This window comes from Lathamus discolor, chromosome 11, assembly GCF_037157495.1.
Source record: "Lathamus discolor isolate bLatDis1 chromosome 11, bLatDis1.hap1, whole genome shotgun sequence".
NCBI classification, from domain to species: Eukaryota; Metazoa; Chordata; class Aves; order Psittaciformes; family Psittacidae; genus Lathamus; species Lathamus discolor.
Window position 1 is genome coordinate 15,296,325 of NC_088894.1, and position 17,465 is coordinate 15,313,789.

A 17,465-nucleotide genomic window follows, 5' to 3' on the forward strand; every position below is an offset into this window, starting at 1 on the left:
ATGATGGAGAACCATGTCTGATGGGCTGCCCTGCACGACTGACATGGGGAGAAGGGAACCAGGAGGGTGCGGTGGCTGGAGTGGAAGATGCCCCTAACCATGGGCAGGGGGTTGAAATTGGATGAGCTTTGAGGTCCCTTCCAACCCAAACCAGTCTGTAATTCTATGAAATTGCAAAATACATAATCAAATGCAAGGCCCATGGAATATTACACAGAATGCCTATCTGCCTGGGCTTAGACATCAGTTTAAACCATACAAATGTCATTTTAAACTCCAGTGCTTACAAGTACTATTTTATTTGCTAATCATTAGCATAAGCCTGCAGTAGAATACTCCCTTAAGTTTCTTCCATTCTCTGAATTTTAGTGGTGCCAGAAGTCACCATCTCTATCAACAGTGTACAAACACCATAAAACTAACCTGGAAAAGCAAAACACAGCAAGCTTTTCCTCAAAAGCTATGGCACCCATAAGCAAGACAGGAAGTGCAAGTGGGGATGCAGAAGGCAAGAACAAGCCACACTGTGGGAAGACAATCAAGAACAATGCCCAGGTCTTCCACGCCTGATGTCACACACCCATGCAGTCACCTCATACAAATGCACAAGCAGGAATGCACATATCCTGCAGGTACATAGACATGTATTCCTAGACAAAAGTAATATTAAAAAGAAATTTGGAGTAAAATTGGGTAATTATTGACATACTGAAATCATTTCAGAAATCAGTCTCAGGAAAATTCAATAGTTAGCTTCAGATAAAATTAAATCCAGGCAAATTACATTTCAATTATCCTCCTGAGTTCACCTCTGCCCTGGAGTGATGCAAATTGCTTTGATTAAGGCATTTTAGTGGTTTGAGCCCGGGGTCACCAACGTTTTAGAGGCACCATGCATTTGGGGTTTTGGTTCTTTTCCAGTTTTCTGAATTTGCCTGGTCTGGTTCACACTCACTGAACTGGGGTCACATCAGCCACAAACTTACAGGTACTTTTTGCAGTTTTCTAGAGGACTGAAGTCAGTTGTTCATATTTCACAGTTGGGAATGATAGGATCACCAGGAAAACAGCTATCTCACACAGACTCGTATTCTTTCCTGGACACATTCTGGTCTAATCCAGCTCTCAGAGCCCATTGTTCCGGGTGTGAGCTATTGCAGTGATTGCTCCATTGCTCAAGCCATTGGGAGACCAAAGAACTCACATTACCAAATGTAACCAACCAAACACCAAATGAATCCAAAGAACACACACTACATAGCACTGGAAGTCCTCTAATTCACAGGTAAGAGCCATTTGGGCCTCCACCCGGCTCTCTACAAGGACAAGAACAGACCCTCTGCCAAATGCAACAACCCGACACCACCAGAGCCAGCAGAGCTTGGCTAGCCTCCCCATTTCTGAGGCTGCCTGGAGAATAACTTAAGCATGTAATCAATTAGTCCTAAGCCCTGCCTTATAATAGTAGATGCTCGTGACTTGAGAAATCACAGTATACATAAGTAGAAGCAAGCATGTGTGTCAGGAGGAGGAAGATTAAGTGTCCAATCACAAATATCTAGTGGGGAAAGTGATACTCCCTTTTTTTTTTTTTACTAAAGCATTGATCTCTCAAGTGAAGAAATCCATCCTGTCAGCCCCAAAAGCACTTTTTGTAGCCCTACACTGTTACCAGGCCTCCTTTCCCCATTCCTGTTTATTACACCTTACCACAATTAAACAATAATCAGCAAGAGGCCTCAGAGAGCCAGCCATCCTTCAGGGTAACTTTGAGGTTCTAAACTTGCAAAGACCAATTTTATCAACCCTGAATAAAATACAGCTCAAGTTAGAGGCCTTCCAAGTCCTGCTGAGCTATTCTGTTTTCCAGAAAGCAAATGACTTTGAACTGTTCTCTTCATCTGACACAGGTATCTGTCATCTATTTACATGCAAATACAATAAAGTGGTATTTGCAGTTAACAGCAAAATCATGCCAACATAGCTGCCATGGAATTGGTTTCCTCCTAGCATAAATAAATAAATAAAAATTAAACAAAATTCTAATAGAATTATTTAAATAAGAATAAATAAAATTACTCTTGAAATGTTTTAGCAGTTAACAGATCCTTGTTGAACAGGCCAGTCCACAGAAAGGGAAAGGTACCTGACAAACCACTTTGGCTAACGTAATCTGGACAGATGAATGGCTGATCTGTCTTTAGGCTGATCTATTTTCCATCAAGTTCAAAATAAGGGAAGACAACCAAGGACATCCTTCCCCTCTCATCATTAGCCATTTACTTTATTCAGCACAGCCCTCCCTTCATGCCTCTGTGGAAATATATATTAAATAGCCTAAGTTTTCCAACCATAATAATTCACTTGTAAACTTCTAGGAAATTCCATTAGTACAAGCTCTCCTTTAATTTAGCTTCACAACATCTGGTGAACACAACAACAGTATGACTTGCAAGAAACCTTTCAAGTTGAACTTGTAGGAAGTTTAGAGAGGAGGCAGTGGGACATCATGGGAGAGCAGAGCACTGCTCCAGACAGCAAAAGCTGCAAATCCCCCCAGGAATGCCAGGATGATTAAAACCACTTTAGAACTTTTTGTCTCTAATTTATGACAGCTGATATAATTGGGAGCATGAGGGAACAGCCCGATTGGTCAAAAGTAATACAAAGCCTTGGGTATAAAGGGCCAGTTTTGCTCCCGTTGAAATCATTGACAAAACTCCACTTGTCTTCAGCAAGGCATAATTTAGATCCTAAGTCACGCTGATGGCCTGGTTTCCAGAATGCCTTCCTTTACATCCTCATGCTCCTGAAAACACCCACACACAGACCATATACATCACATACATGATGGGACTGGGCCAACTCCCACTCCACCTACAGTAGCATTATACAATAGCCCTGTCCTGCTGTTAACTGCCAACCTCTCTGTTAAACCCTTTTTATCTACAAGAGTAATTTACTCATTATTGCTAACTTAATCTCCACCAGTCTGAGAAATTCCAGGGTAGAAACACAATTCCTCCTAATATCTGATCCAACCTCCCAGCTGCAAACAAGACAACGGCCTGCCGTTCTACGTATTTCCTTTCAGAACCACACTAAAATGGTACAGAAATATGAATTAATTTTTTTCTGCTTATCTATTCCTTCAGTGACTGTTCAGTCTTCCTGGCTAGGACAGTTCCATATACATTTAAAATATCAATCTAATCTGCCCAAAGAGCTATTGATTTATCAGCTCCATTTCGGTGTCGCTATTGAATGTCTTCAGAAATCTGCCAAATACGTCTATCCTTTCCACTACTTCTATCAGTCCTCCAGCCTCAATGTCAGCTCATCTATTGATCTGAAAGCAGTTCTGCTCTTCCAGTCTACTAGCTCTCTCTCCTCCCTTCATATTGTAGATATTGTAACTGGCGCATAAAATTTAAGGGCAATACTCACAATCCCTCCCCAAAGACATTCATGTCATTAGTCCGGTTCCTCTGAAATAAAATTTATTTGGGGGGGAGCAATGAAAAGAGCATAATTTTAAAAAAAATTAAGTATATGTGAAATAAAGAAGGGGAAAGTATTCCTCCTGCTCATGCGCCTTATTCGTGATTTCATGGAGTATTCTGAAGAGTAGCCTAAATTTGCTGGAGATTCAGTTTCTACTCAAAGTCAAAAGAAGTTCAGAATTCCTTGAGTCTACCTTGCACCGTTTCAGCGGTGTGGTAGAGCCCAGCTCATCCCTTCCCCATTATCCTGACCCAAGTCCCTTTGTCCAAAAATATCGAGACATGCATAATCGTAGAATCGACTAGGTTGGAAAAGACCTTTAAGATCATCAAGTCAAACTGTTATTCCAGGACTGCCAAAGCCACCACTAACCCATATTCATCTTTTTGTCCACATGCTACATTTGTAGCTCACTTCTGAAGAGACACTTCTGCCCCAATTCATGCAAAATATGCAAAAAATATCCTAAGTGACAACTTGAGGAATTAAAGAGTCACATATCCCACCAGGTACTGGCTGTTATTTGAGAGCAAAATTAATCTCTAATAAATGATTATTATCTCTTGTCACTGTGTTCCCGTCACCTATTGCTTATCTAACAAACTCCTGGTAGAGCAAAAGGTAGGAAGGGAAGCCGTCATTTGTTTCCATCTGTGCTGCCTTGTGAAGTCATTGACACCTGGAACTCAACAGAGCAGTACAACATGGCAATTCCAGCAGAAAGGAATGGCTCCCATTCACAGGATGTCTTTCACACATGGTTCTGCTGATAACAGAGAAGTGGCCCAAGGACCCAGCTGACAGACAAACAGACTTAGCTTACCTTGCCATTCCAAATGCCATTTAAATGTTCAATTGACAGCTTCACTAGAAGCCCAAAAGCTTTTGAAACTTGAATTCAGGTGACCAGATTTTTCAGTAGTGGGTTTTCCTACGTAGTGAATGCCATCTGACAGCAGACTTCATTTCTAGGAAGGGTTTCACAAGCATACCAATTATTCTGCATGCAAACATGCAGAGGGGCAACAGTCACTTGGGTAAAGAGAATCCCAGACTGGAACCCCAGATTGGATTGGAAGGGATCTTAAAGCACACCCAATTCCAATCCCTGCCACAGGCAGGGACACCTTCCACTAGAGCAGCTTGCTCCAAGCCCCTGTGTCCAACCTGGCCTTGAGCACTGCCAGGGATGGGGCAGCCACAGCTTCTCTGGGCACCCTGTGCCAGCGCCTCAGCACCCTCACAGGGAAGAGCTTCTGCCTAAGAGCTCATCTCAGTCTCCCCTCTGGCAGGTTCAAGCCATTCCCCCTGGCCTCTCCCTACGGGCCCTTGTTCAAAGCCCCTCTCTAGCTTTCTTTTTGGCCCCATTCATTTTCCTGTCCTCAGTCTGTCAGCTCCAAAAAGTGAATACAGCTCCTTGAGATACACGACTAATGAAAGACGCAACTGCCCCTGAAAAATAAACCTGAAGACATCTTTGCACAGGATAAATGTTTTTTTTATCTTTGTGTGGATTCTAGGACTTGGTAAGAACATGCCCCAAGTGAATTACCCTGTTATTGTAAGGTAATGCAGCTAATGCTGCAAACCTGATTGGACACGAGTACAATCAATAGAGATAAGCAGAAGCAGCAGTGAGATTTGTTGAATAAATGAATTCTTGCAAGTTGCTTAGCTGCTCCATCAATGACAAAACTGCCATTGATTTCAGAGGGAATTGGGATCAGGTCCTGATTTCTGACACTGCTGATATCAGGAGTCTATCACATAACAGGTGGTATAGAACTAATTAGAATTATAAACAAATAAACCCCAAACTCTTTCTCTGCCCATGAACTTCCATGGACCCCTGCCGCACAATGCATCATCTCTATTAGTAATTTCCCACAAAACTGTAAAGCAACAAAACAAAATGGCAGTGCTAACATTTCTCTTAAGATCTCACAGCTCTTATCAATAAACTTAAATAGCAGCATTGGAGTACTTTAGGACTGTAGTTGGTTACAGACTAAGGGCTTTCCTTTGGGTGTAATTTTATATTCTTGCTTCACACAAAAATAATCTATTTATTCCAGGGTCTTCATCTTTTTGTTTGGCTTGGATGGTTTAAGCACTCAGTTTAGAGATATCTGCAAACTAATGAACACATGGCTGCCCACTTTATCAGCCAAAAAAAGAGAAATCAAGCCCAGTATTAATCAACTTGTGTAGCTGATTACACCTTACAGTCCAAGCATCCTTGGAGCCTGGGGAGAAGTCTTGACTTGTGCCCTGAAACTGCTCCTTCCACAAAAGCAGGAGGCCATGGGTTAAAGCCAGCAGACAGCCTTTTACCTTTGTAGGCATAACTATGTAGAGGGCTAAGTTATATCCCTGTTTCAGTGGGTGCAAACCCAGAACATTTAAAGTTTCTCTAGCTTTCTATCTATGCCACTGAAAACAAATCCAGACTATAAGTGCTTGCACATCTTGCTGTAAGTAAAATGGCACATTTAAATGAAAAAGAGTGTAAAAGAAGAGAGGTTATTTCTACCTGCCCAGCTGATCACTAACTGAGTAAGAAGAGGATGAAGTAAAGCCACAAAATCTTCTCAGGAGACAAAAAGAAATGTCACAGGGAAAGTTCCATGTCACAGTTCATAATACAGCTTCACAAAGAGACGTTTGAAAGCACTCTCCTTCCACTTATAACCTCCCTCTTGCTGATGAAAAAGTATCTCTGTAGAAACCGTAGTAATCGACCCCCTGGAAGATCAAAGTGAGTGTGTTTTTCATCTGCCTAACACAATGCAATAACTAGAACAAACCTGGAGTCAACGTGGAACCCCCAAGCCACAGGATGCAAGAGGATGCAGAACCACAACAGTAACGGAGTGCGGAAGGACCACAAGCATGTTGGCTGGACAAAACAAGACAACTCTTTTACTGAAGAGTCTTGCATGATAAGAATAAACCTTCATTGAAATGCATTCAGTATTATTGCATCCAATGATGCAGCTGATGAAAAATACGCTTAGGGCAGATACTTCAAAATTGCTTTGCATCAGCCAAATGTTTCTGTTTCTAAGAATCCCCATCAAACTCCTTAGAAGCTGAGTTTGGTTGAAGGTGATCAGCTCTGAAAACCTTTTGACATTCATCAAAGGAGTTTGTGATACCTAACACCAGATATCTACAACTTGGTTCTCATTGTAAAATCATTTGACACTTCCCTCATTCTTTTATTAATTTTTCTTTTTAAAGTATAAGATCTTGCTAGGAAAAATCAGTTGGAAGCGGTATGAATGAGAAGTAAATGGGGTACAAAAATAAAGGCCAATAACCTACTTTGTACTATCCCTGGGGCACAAGGAGATGTGTCCAGCCATGTTTGGATTAAAAATAACATTTTGAAGCAATATGAATAACCCAAACCATCAAAATGTAGTTAATTTAATTCACAGTTTTAATGGTTTTATTTATTTCAATTAGACCATGATGGCTTTAGCCCATTACCTAGTTAATAAAGTGAAGTAGCTAATGTTAGAGCAGCAGTTAGCACAAGTGTTTTCTATTTTTTTCAGTGTCCAAGATCTATTTGTCATGAAAGCAGTGCTGTTTGCATGGAGAGACTCAGTAACAGTCTGATATGCGTTTATAGTGTGATGGGTCAGTTCTTGATTCTTTTCTTCCACACTCTAGAAAGGGACCAACTCTAAAAGCAATTCCAGCATTTCAGAGAAAGTAATTCCTGCAGGATTAAGCATGAACAGCCAGTACTTTTAAATGGTTTTGTCTACACAAAACAATATTCTATTTAAGACTTTGCTAAATGCCTTTCTTCCAATATGGACTGTTTGCTACAATACAGAATCACAGAATCATCCACAGAGCAATGAGGTCCTCCTTGAGCCTTCTCTTCTCCAGACTGAACCCCCCAGGTCCCTCAGCGTTCCCCATCACACTTGTGCTCCAGGCCCTGCACCAACTCTGTCGCCCTTCTCTGGCCCCGCTCCAGCACCTCAATGTCTCTCTTGTAGTGAGTGCGGCCTCACCAGTGCCCAGTGCAGGTGGACAGTCACTGCCCTGGCCCTGCTGGACTATGCTATATACAAACATTGCAAAGGTTTTGAGCTAGAACATGTGTTATCTTTCTGCAAGTTTGTAAATGGTCTTATCTACACTCTTGTACTGGAGGGGAAAACCATCCAAAACCAGCAGGATCTGAGTAGAATCTAATGTTTTAGTAACTTGGGTTACCCAAAGTAGTATCAAAACAAAAACCACGGGGATACATGGATTTCTACACAGCTACGCTTAATATACTGGTCTTTTGCCTAGCTTCTGGAACTCAGCGCTTGGTTATACTAGAGAACAAGTACTGCCTTTTTGTTGTTGTTGTTTCTAAATTAAAGTTTTATTTTGAGAACCATTTTTACAGCAGGGAGATAGTTCAGGGTGTGGAAATTGATTTTTATCTACTTTCTGTAATGACAAAACTAGTACTCTCCACTAGGAACCAGAGGATATAGGAAAGGCTCTACATATCATAATCAGGTATATAGGAAAGGAAACTGAATTTAGACAAGAGCTTTAAAATGTTATGGCAATATTTGCCAGGCTGAATTTGCACGTTTTATAAATTAAGTTTATGTATTTATTTAATTAAGGTTTTTAATTTATTTATTTATTTCTAAATTCAGTTATTCAAACATCCTATTTACATGCTGTTTCCTTCTTTTCAATTATTACACAGTCAGTGCACTGATGGTTCCTTTGCACTTACCTTTTTCTTTGGTGTGAAAGAACTTGAAATGGGCTCAGAGGTCCTTGACGGAAGTCACCCATCTTTTCTGTCTGTCTGTCCCTCTCGATGATCCTCCTCTTTTAGGCTGTGTAGGCACAGAGAAAATAGAGAAGGGTGAAAAAGGACAAATTCTCATTTATCTCCACCTATCAAATTATTCAGAACATGAAAACAACATTAAAAATGGATTTATAACCTGTAGATTACCAGGAACTATAGAGAGTGGACAGGAGTTTTCTATCATCCATCGTACAGCCTTGAGAGAGTCCATGCCATTTTTACCACTTGTGTGCCAGCTCACGAACGTTCCCCTCCTCTGCTTCTTTCTCCATACACTCTCATAGCCACACAAACTCATTTTGCCCTCTGAACTGAAGCAATGACCCATTCCTTGTGATTAAATTAGCGTAAGTAATAAGATATCATAGAGCTGATTGATTTCCCCAGCAATAGTTATTAACCAGCTCAATTCAGAGGAAAGCAGAGCCATTATTCTAAAACATTGATTCCTGAACAGGACTGCAGGAGAGGAGTGTGCTCAGGCAGATGTAGCATGCATGCAAACAAACCTCATTCCAAAAAAAGTGGAGGCTCCCAGTCTCAGAATCAGTTTCCCCTTAGAAAAGGGGAGCTTCACCTATTTCTCATGGCTGACTCTTCTACTAATGATCACATCTGGCAGAGCTGCATCTCTCCAAGAGCCTCAGTTAGTCCAGTTCAGCACATCCAAATACAAATACACTTGGCTTCTGAGAACACCCAACTAAACACCAGGATTACTGCTCACAGGCTTGCCCCTTATTCTTCTGCACCCATTCTTCCAGCTTCTTTTGTGATCCAAAAATGCCTGTTAGATCCCTTGTACTGCCTTCAGCCTCACTTCTCAGCTGCTTTCATGCCATACATCACCATCATGCGGTGATCACCACAAGGTGATCATCATGTGGTCACAAGCACTTCTGCTTCCCACAGATGCTGCCTTGAGTCTCCTACCATCCTGCTTCTTCCTGAGCTCAAGCATCCTTCCCATTATAGACAGGATAGAAATAACTTTTCCTTCTCAGGGCTATGCTTCACCTCTGAGAACCTGCCACCCATCCCTCAGTTCTCCACAAGAGAGTCCAGTCCAACTGGGTTGTAATCACCACTGGCTTCTTTAGGGGCCTCACCAAGACTTGGCATGCAAGTTGTACTCTGAAAGGTCCCAGGGCCCTGACAACCAGAAAAGACCTACCTTCTTACTGAAGAGATACCTAGACATCTCCCACAGCTACACACTGAACTCTTTCAAAGAGAACGTTCAAGCAACTAACGGTATGGTTGGCATAAGGTAGAAGACAGAAGGGTGAGACACACTAACTCACAGCACCAAACAGAACAAATTTCCCGTCTCACATCAGTCTTGCTGTCACCAACCCTAAAACAGAAGAGGAAAAGTCTAGCTACATGTTCAAAATAAAGACATAACAACACTCACTGGGCCATGGGTCTGTCAGGAAGAGGTTCAGGGAAGAGCATGACAAGTGGGAGAAGGCATACAGAGAACCAAAGTACCCTCTAAACTCCTGAGTGTGTCCAGAACACAGGCTTGCTGAGCCAGGAGGATTTTACTCTGTTTAACAGCCCTATCTAGATTCTTCTTCCACCAAACAACCCAGAAGCCCATGTGAACATTTCAGGATGTGCGACAGGCTGTGGCAGAGCTTAAATCTTCCTTTCTGAAAGAACAACTTGTATTTATTTTGAAGTTTTCCAGTGGCTTATCTCACTTGAAGCCTTCCTGGCTCTTGTAAGGCAGTTGTAACATAATACACTTGCTTTTCCCTTCCACATGGTAAAGTGACACAACATATACATGGTGTGGGTAACCTCAGGAAAGTGGGACTGTAGGGGCTACAGAAAAAACCCTGTCAGAACTCAAAGGAAGTTCGTAGAGCCAGTGAATGAAGCAGTCATACACTGAAGCGATTAGAAACACTAAATAGCAACAAATAGCCCCACAGTACTTCAATTATACTGCCATCAGTTTCAGTTCTGGTCCAAATAGCTCTCTCCTCTTCTGGAATTCAAAATGAGATGTATTACACTTTAAAGAATCTGTGTGAGTGTATGTGTGCCTATGGGATTTTTTCAAGTCACTTATTTGTCTGAATGCCATTGATTTTTCTCCTAATTGTTATTCACTATGCTAATTTCCCTCACAAATCTCACATGCTATTGATCAAAAAGTAATAAACTCTCCAGCAAACAAAACAAGCATTATTGCAATGTTGGGAAAACATCATTTAATATCAATACCATATTTACAATTATCTTTAACCCAAATTTCACCCGCAATGCAATGCATAATCAAAATCAGAGAGCTACAGGCAAAAGGGTAATATTAAAAGACTCCCACTAGACTAATTTCTAGTAGATTATAAGAAAAAAGGCTGAAATAGGACAATCTCAAGCAGTTTAAGATATATAGTTAATGCTATAAATAAATGCTGCTGAATAAAGTATAGGCTGCCTAGTCTGTCTCCCATCTTCTGGTATTTAGAGATAGTCACCATAAAGATAAAGCAGAAGCAAAGGAGGCACCAGTATATGTGCCAAAATATTAACACAGGGAGGATCATTTAAATTGTGGTTTCTGCATTTCTTTTTATTTTTTGATAAGGACACGCTGGATATGATCCAGCTTCCCGTTACATGTCTGCTGATTTTTCTCCTCTTCAGTGGTAATGGTAGTAGCAACTAAGTGGTAGCAATTTATAATCATCACAGCCCTGAACCTTGTTCCAAACATTAAGAAATCCCCCAAACTACCAGTCTTAGTTTCACCCCCATAATTTTCTGGATTTTGTCTTTAATTTATTTTCTCCACATTAGCTTGGAAATTGTTGCTCCTTTTCTTCTCTAATATATTTTCAATGCAAACTCTAGGCAAGATACTGAAAAATCAGTGAACTCAATCTGGAATAAAGTAACTACAAAGAGAAAATCAACTCCCGTAGGGGACCAAAAAACTATCCCACGTTTGGACAGTCAAGTCAGATTTTTAATAATCCAAATAAAACACGTTCAGCTCTTCTTTTGTTTCCGCTATTCCCAAAGTATTTATTGGTAGAGAATCGACTGTTCATGCTTCAGCTCACTGTGTACATGTTTGCTGCATTCAGATGGGAACTTCACTGGACATGGTGAACTGGGTTTGATTGTGGACTACAGACAAAAAGGCATCACTGGCAGCAGATACATCCAACTTTAACAATTCTATGATTCTATGTAAGAAACCTTAAATGTGTGAGGATAAGGCAGCTGGACAAGAGCGAGCATACACAACTGGATGCCAGGACCAAGACACATAGTTGTAGGGAATTCAAAATCTTACTGAAGTCCCAGCAGATATCTTTATTTGGCACCATGGCCCATCTTTATTTTTCACATGAGCATGGTCTCGCCTATTTGGGTCTGTATCTTCATAATTGGTAGGGTTTGGATCAAATGTTCTAGTTCAGTCCTACTCTAAGGGAATCTAAGGTTCCAGTTATTTTTCTATAGTTTTCTCTTCCTGCCCTTTCTGGCCAGTTTAAAATCTAGCTTTGATGAGTCCAAGCACACTCAGATTCAAAGATATTATTTCCAAGCTGCACATTTCCAAGAGCTACATGTCACTGAACGTGAGGAACACAGAAATCCATAGTGTGGGTGGATTTGGGAAAGAAGAGCTTTTGAGCATGACCTGTCATTCAACTCTGCACCTGGCAAAGAGGGAAAACAATCCCAGCACGCCAATGAAAACACAACAAAGAGCAGGAATGGACTCAGCAATCTCAGGGCAACTCTTGCCACAACCCTCCTCGAGTTTCACGAATCCCACATTGCCTCCAGCTGGAACAGCAGCCAGGTTTCTGTCACTAACCCAAGCCACCAGCCCTTGTGTGACAGGCCAGTGAGGATTACTGAGGCACTCACTAGTGTAGAGTGGCTTCATGCCAATCGTGACATACCAGCTAAGGATCCAGCCCATGGGTTTTTGCATCATAACAGGCAGAGATGGGATTATTTTGTCTCTGCAATTATTTTCTGACTAATTCCTACCATTCCACCTCTGCATTCAGCATGCCCCTGGGAAAAAGTAGATTAAATTCTCTGGTGATATCAGGAGAAGGTGCCAATCAAAGCAGAGGTGGTTAATATAGAAATGAAACATGTCTGTAATTAATTTCAGAATATTTCAAACTCACATTCTGTCCCCACACACCCACTGCAGCAGAATTCTGAAAATAAGTCCATTTTTGGAACAATCTGCAAACAGTGATATTAATAACATTCAGTAAATTGATGGCACACCCTTCCTTGGATGCCTGTTTTCCCTCCTCACTCCATTTCAAAACCAGATGCAGCAGAAACAAACAGCCCAAGAATGGACAAGGAAAGGTTTTCAATTCAGGGGAAGACTTCCATATGATATTGGTGAGAAGACTTGATTTAGTGAGGGATCAGGAAGAGTGAGCAGCAGAGAGCATGGTGCATGTGTTCTAGTTTATCCTTATAACACAGAAACAAGGGAACATCAGGTAAAGATGAATGAAAACAAATTCAAAACCAATTTAAAAAAAAAGGAAATTCTGTTTTCTACGCAGCCAACAACCAAGTAAGGGAGATGGTGCTTCATATAAAATAGTATTTATTAATACTTAATACTATAAATACTTTATAGCATTAAGTATTTATAAAGATGCAAGGAGCAATAGTCATTGGCATTGATAATCAAAACAATAAGTTACAACAAAAAGATAAAAATACAGTTGGGAATGTGTCAGTTATTAACTGCCCAAGATAAAAATACCTCATGTGCAAGATGTGATTCCACAGTTACAGGGTATCATGTAGGGTTCCTTCTGAAGTGTCTTGGCAGGCTACAGATGGAGGCAGGATATTGGACTAGAAGGCTTATGGATACGATTTGCTGAGGAACTCGTAATTTCTTAGTGCTTCACAGGGCAATAGGTGAGGTACTGTGGAGGTACCATAAACGGAGTTAGTGCAGTGGGTACGAGGAGCATTTTGAGCAGAGATGTCAGTGGATAAGGATGAGAGACCTGAGAATAAAACAATTCTTTTTTGATGAAGAAAAAAAGCCCTGTAATGGAGGAATTTAGAAAGGCGTGTGCTGTGCTGCTGCTGCTCACACTGTGTGCAGCACCCAGACCGACACAGCACCTCTGCTTCCTGCACCTCTTGCGTACACTAGAATTTAAAGAGAATTTGCAGCTGTGTAACTAGTGAGTGCATAGTCTAAACACACAAACCCCCTGCTCCTCCATAGCAAACGTATGTATCTGCTTCCCTATTTCATGTCCATAAAAATGGTGTCAGGTGTCAGAAGGAAAAATTAAGAGATGGGTTGCAAGATTTCCCTGTCCTACAGAAAACTCAGATTAAAAGAAATACATGCATGTGTGCATATATATACACTACATATACATGTATATATATACATATATACACATATATTTCTGTATATATATATACACACATGTACATTATTTTAAAGCTAGTTATACAGTGTAGAAAAGAACACTTCACATATTTCCTCAAAAGCTACAAGCAAGAACAGTGTACAACTTGGTGGTCAGAACATTTTCCATAGATCCAGAAACTTAGGGTCACATCTGTGTTCTGCCTGATTCAATATCTGATCGGCTGGGCTCTCATGACAGTTAAATATCCCGCCTCTCCCTAGAAATCTTTCCTGAAAAAAAAAAAAAAAAGGCATCAAAACTGTTCAGCCCTTGGGAAAAGTTTGAAACTCAAGAACATTATTTCAGTAGCAAGGCACTTCAGACACACAGTTTCAGCAAGGACAAAAGCTCTGAAACCAAATCGAGATTCACCAGAACACCCTGACTCTTCAGTGTGACAACCTTCATTCAGCTTAACAGGTTGGTCATCTTCACTGGTGCTCTCTCCAGATTACTATGGGCTATAGGACATGATCAACAACAACAGAACTAACTAGCCAGTGCAAGCACCACCAAAAACACCTCACAGAACTCATTTGCAGATTTGTATTTATGAAATGACAGAAGTCCTTTCTAGTTTTCAAGTTATGGAGGCACCTCCCAGTGTAGAGTCATACAATCACAGAGTGGTTGGTTGGGTGTCCCATGGGCAGGGACACCTTCCACTAGACCAGGCTGCCCCCCAGGTCCCTCAGCCATTCCTCATCACACTTGTGCTCCAGGCCCTTCACCAGCTCAATTGCCCTCTCTGGACCCACTCCAGTACCTCAGTATCTCTCTTGTAACTAAGAGATGTTCCTCAGGAGACCCCAACCTTCCTTCTCTCCACCTCTATGAGAAGTGGTGAGGGTGTCCTCTGCAATGTTTCCAGGATGACTGCGTTGACATTAGAACACTTTTGTTTAATGCTGACATGAGGGAACATTTTCTAGAGCTCGTGAAGGACGAGGGGCAGGGATGCATCCACTTGTTTTCACTATACCACAGTGAACTAGACTACACGGAACCAGTCAGAAACCACACTCCTTTGACTTCCCAAATTCTCTTGGCTTCCTTGCCCAGAACCTGTGACAGCACTGACCGTGCTTTTTCTTACTGAACCAGCTTACCCCATTTTTCCACTCCCAGTTCAGTCCTCCTTGGTCAAAAGTTATCTTCAACATAGCTGAAGAGCAAGAAACATTCCACAAAGGCTGTACAACATTATTTTGTTCTTAACATACTGGGAAATGAAGTGTGTGGGTTTTGGATTCTGAGATCCAGACCATCTGTTAAACCTATCAGAGGTCTGAATTCTAATTTGCTGTTGATTTAAAAATAGTCCCAGCAGTACCCTGTTATTTTCTGTAAATTATATATTATTTAGTTTGCCATTTTTAAATATTATAGCGTCCTCTTCTCTCTTCTCTTATGGTTTAATTTAGATTCCTTATCATCTGCACTAGTACCACTCTTCCCTCACAGTAACCGATCCTGGCCTCTATTCTATGCCAGGGAATGTACCAGACTACTCACAGGCTTGAAAGATGGCTCAAAACCCAACACTGATGTTATAAGCTGAACACAACTTCATCCCTGCTGCAAGTTGTCACCTGTGGATAGAAAGCAAAAGCCAGCACAAGTTTATTCATACTGTGGATTTCACCAGTTTACCTACAGTCACCACACTAACAATATATCGTGCAGTAACTTGTATTCCTACTTAAATGACCAGCAATTAGGGTATCACTGACACTGTATTAAACTGACAACCTTCAGAAAAGTTTTCAGAACTGAGATGGATCTCATGCTCACATTTTACCTTTTGCAACTGGCTCAGCATAGAGCATCATGGACTCTGCCACTGTATTGCCTTCTCAGTCCATCCCACAGGGTTAAATGTGAGCTGCTTTCTCAGAACATAAACAAAAGGGCTTCACCTCATTCATAATGGGCATGCAAGAACCTAGTTCTGCTCCACACAACACTGGCCTTTGCTGCTGAAATGGCTCTCAGCAAGAGCAACAGAAAACAGATGGTTTAGCTGTATGGCAGATCACCTGGATGCTTCTGTGTAAAGTCCTACAGAAGTTTATTCGTATTCATACACAACACAGAAATGAAAGCTGCTGTTTTCAAGCTCTGGTTGCAGCAGGAGACAGCACGAGCTCATACAGCAAACAGGAACAGCAACTGGGACTGATTTAGGTTTAATCAAAACCTGACACTGAGTTCTCCACTGACTCGGCTTACTAAGGGATGATACAGCAGAGCTTTGTGAGGATCAGGACTTGTAACACTTCTCTAATCTCAGCTAAGGAAAGGCAGACTCAAGGTCCATCTCTGGTACTGCTTCTGAAAACAGGGGTGCATCTAGATATTTTATTTCCTGGCACATTCTGCTTCCTCACTTCACACACTTGAGAGCAGAACACTTGGCCTGAAAGGGGAGTATGTGCATGCTGTGTCTTATTAATTATTTGTAAAACACACACATCTAAATCTAAAGCAGTGATTCTCAAACAGCCAGTGTAGAACAGATTTATTTCTCATTACTCACTTGTATTTTGGTTCAGTTACCACAACCGCAGCTGCCATGAATCTGTGTGGCTGCAGATGCAGCCATGTTACAAATGAATTATACAGTGGGTTACAAACAAGCAGCTCCTGCCCTGATGAATTTACAGGCTAAGCAGGACAAAGGACAGACAAGAGGAGAAAAAGAAGAAACAAGGAAATAAGAATCTGACCATTCTTGTGAGTTTATTTAACACTTAAGCTGATCTGGGTTTCCTATTAGTATCAATCCCAAACTCTGCTATCTTGGAGTTATCATCCTGGCATGTGCAGAGCAATACCTCTCTGGCACACTGAAACCAAACTCTGAACAGCTATGTAGCATTCACTGTACGTAACAGAGATACTGCCAGCTCTATAACCACCAAGACAGTTCTTCCCCCGACATCTGAGTTTTCATATTACAGATGATTACAAATTCAGAGATAATCACCAAAAATCAAAGTAAATGGATGTTACAAAACGTAAAACCAGAACTACGGCGTCCACACACTGAAGCCAATCACTGCGCCAAGTGCTAAAGATTTGACCATCTGAGTTTACACTGGTTTATAGTGCAAAAAGCTTTTAATATCTCTAAAATTTTAGATCTTAGTCCTTTGAAATTGCAAAGGTCAAATGTCACTGTTTTATCCTCTTTTGTTCAGAAGCCGTCAAAAAGACATGCTTATTATTACGTGTTTTGGAGATCACAACCAAGAACTACAACTAGTAACCCCAGTACTGGAAATGCCAACAATTCCTGCCACTAAGCCAGTTTTCCAAGGAGTCTCTGGGTTGCAGACGGGATTGGTGCATCTCCAGAAACTCAAATTACCATATTTCCCCACATGATTTAAAATCTCCAGTTACAAATTTGAAGACACTTAACTCATTCTTCAGCCACTTTCTCCTTCCACATCATTAAAACACAATGCAATCTGACAGAAGTTCTTGTCCACATTTCATCAAGACGCATGCAGAGTCAGGACCAAGGCTTCTAGGAAATGTACCACAACGAGAAGTTCAACACGCTGGCTCCTACTGCCCTTCAATGAAGTTCATGGGACAAAATACATCTGTACTGACAAATTACTAGGGAGAAATCACCAGTGAAACAGACATTT

At 41.2% G+C, this 17,465-nt stretch overlaps 1 long non-coding RNA gene across 2 annotated transcripts in view; it reads right to left on the minus strand.

Annotated features, from left to right (window-relative positions):
• The window catches only part of LOC136020537 (uncharacterized), a 70,533-nt gene that overhangs the window by 19,278 nt on the left and 33,790 nt on the right, over positions 1–17,465 (minus strand). For both annotated transcript variants that reach the window (XR_010615390.1, XR_010615391.1), the window contains exon 2: positions 8,270–8,375. This is a non-coding gene — a long non-coding RNA (uncharacterized LOC136020537). The remainder of the gene's footprint in view (positions 1–8,269; positions 8,376–17,465) is intronic.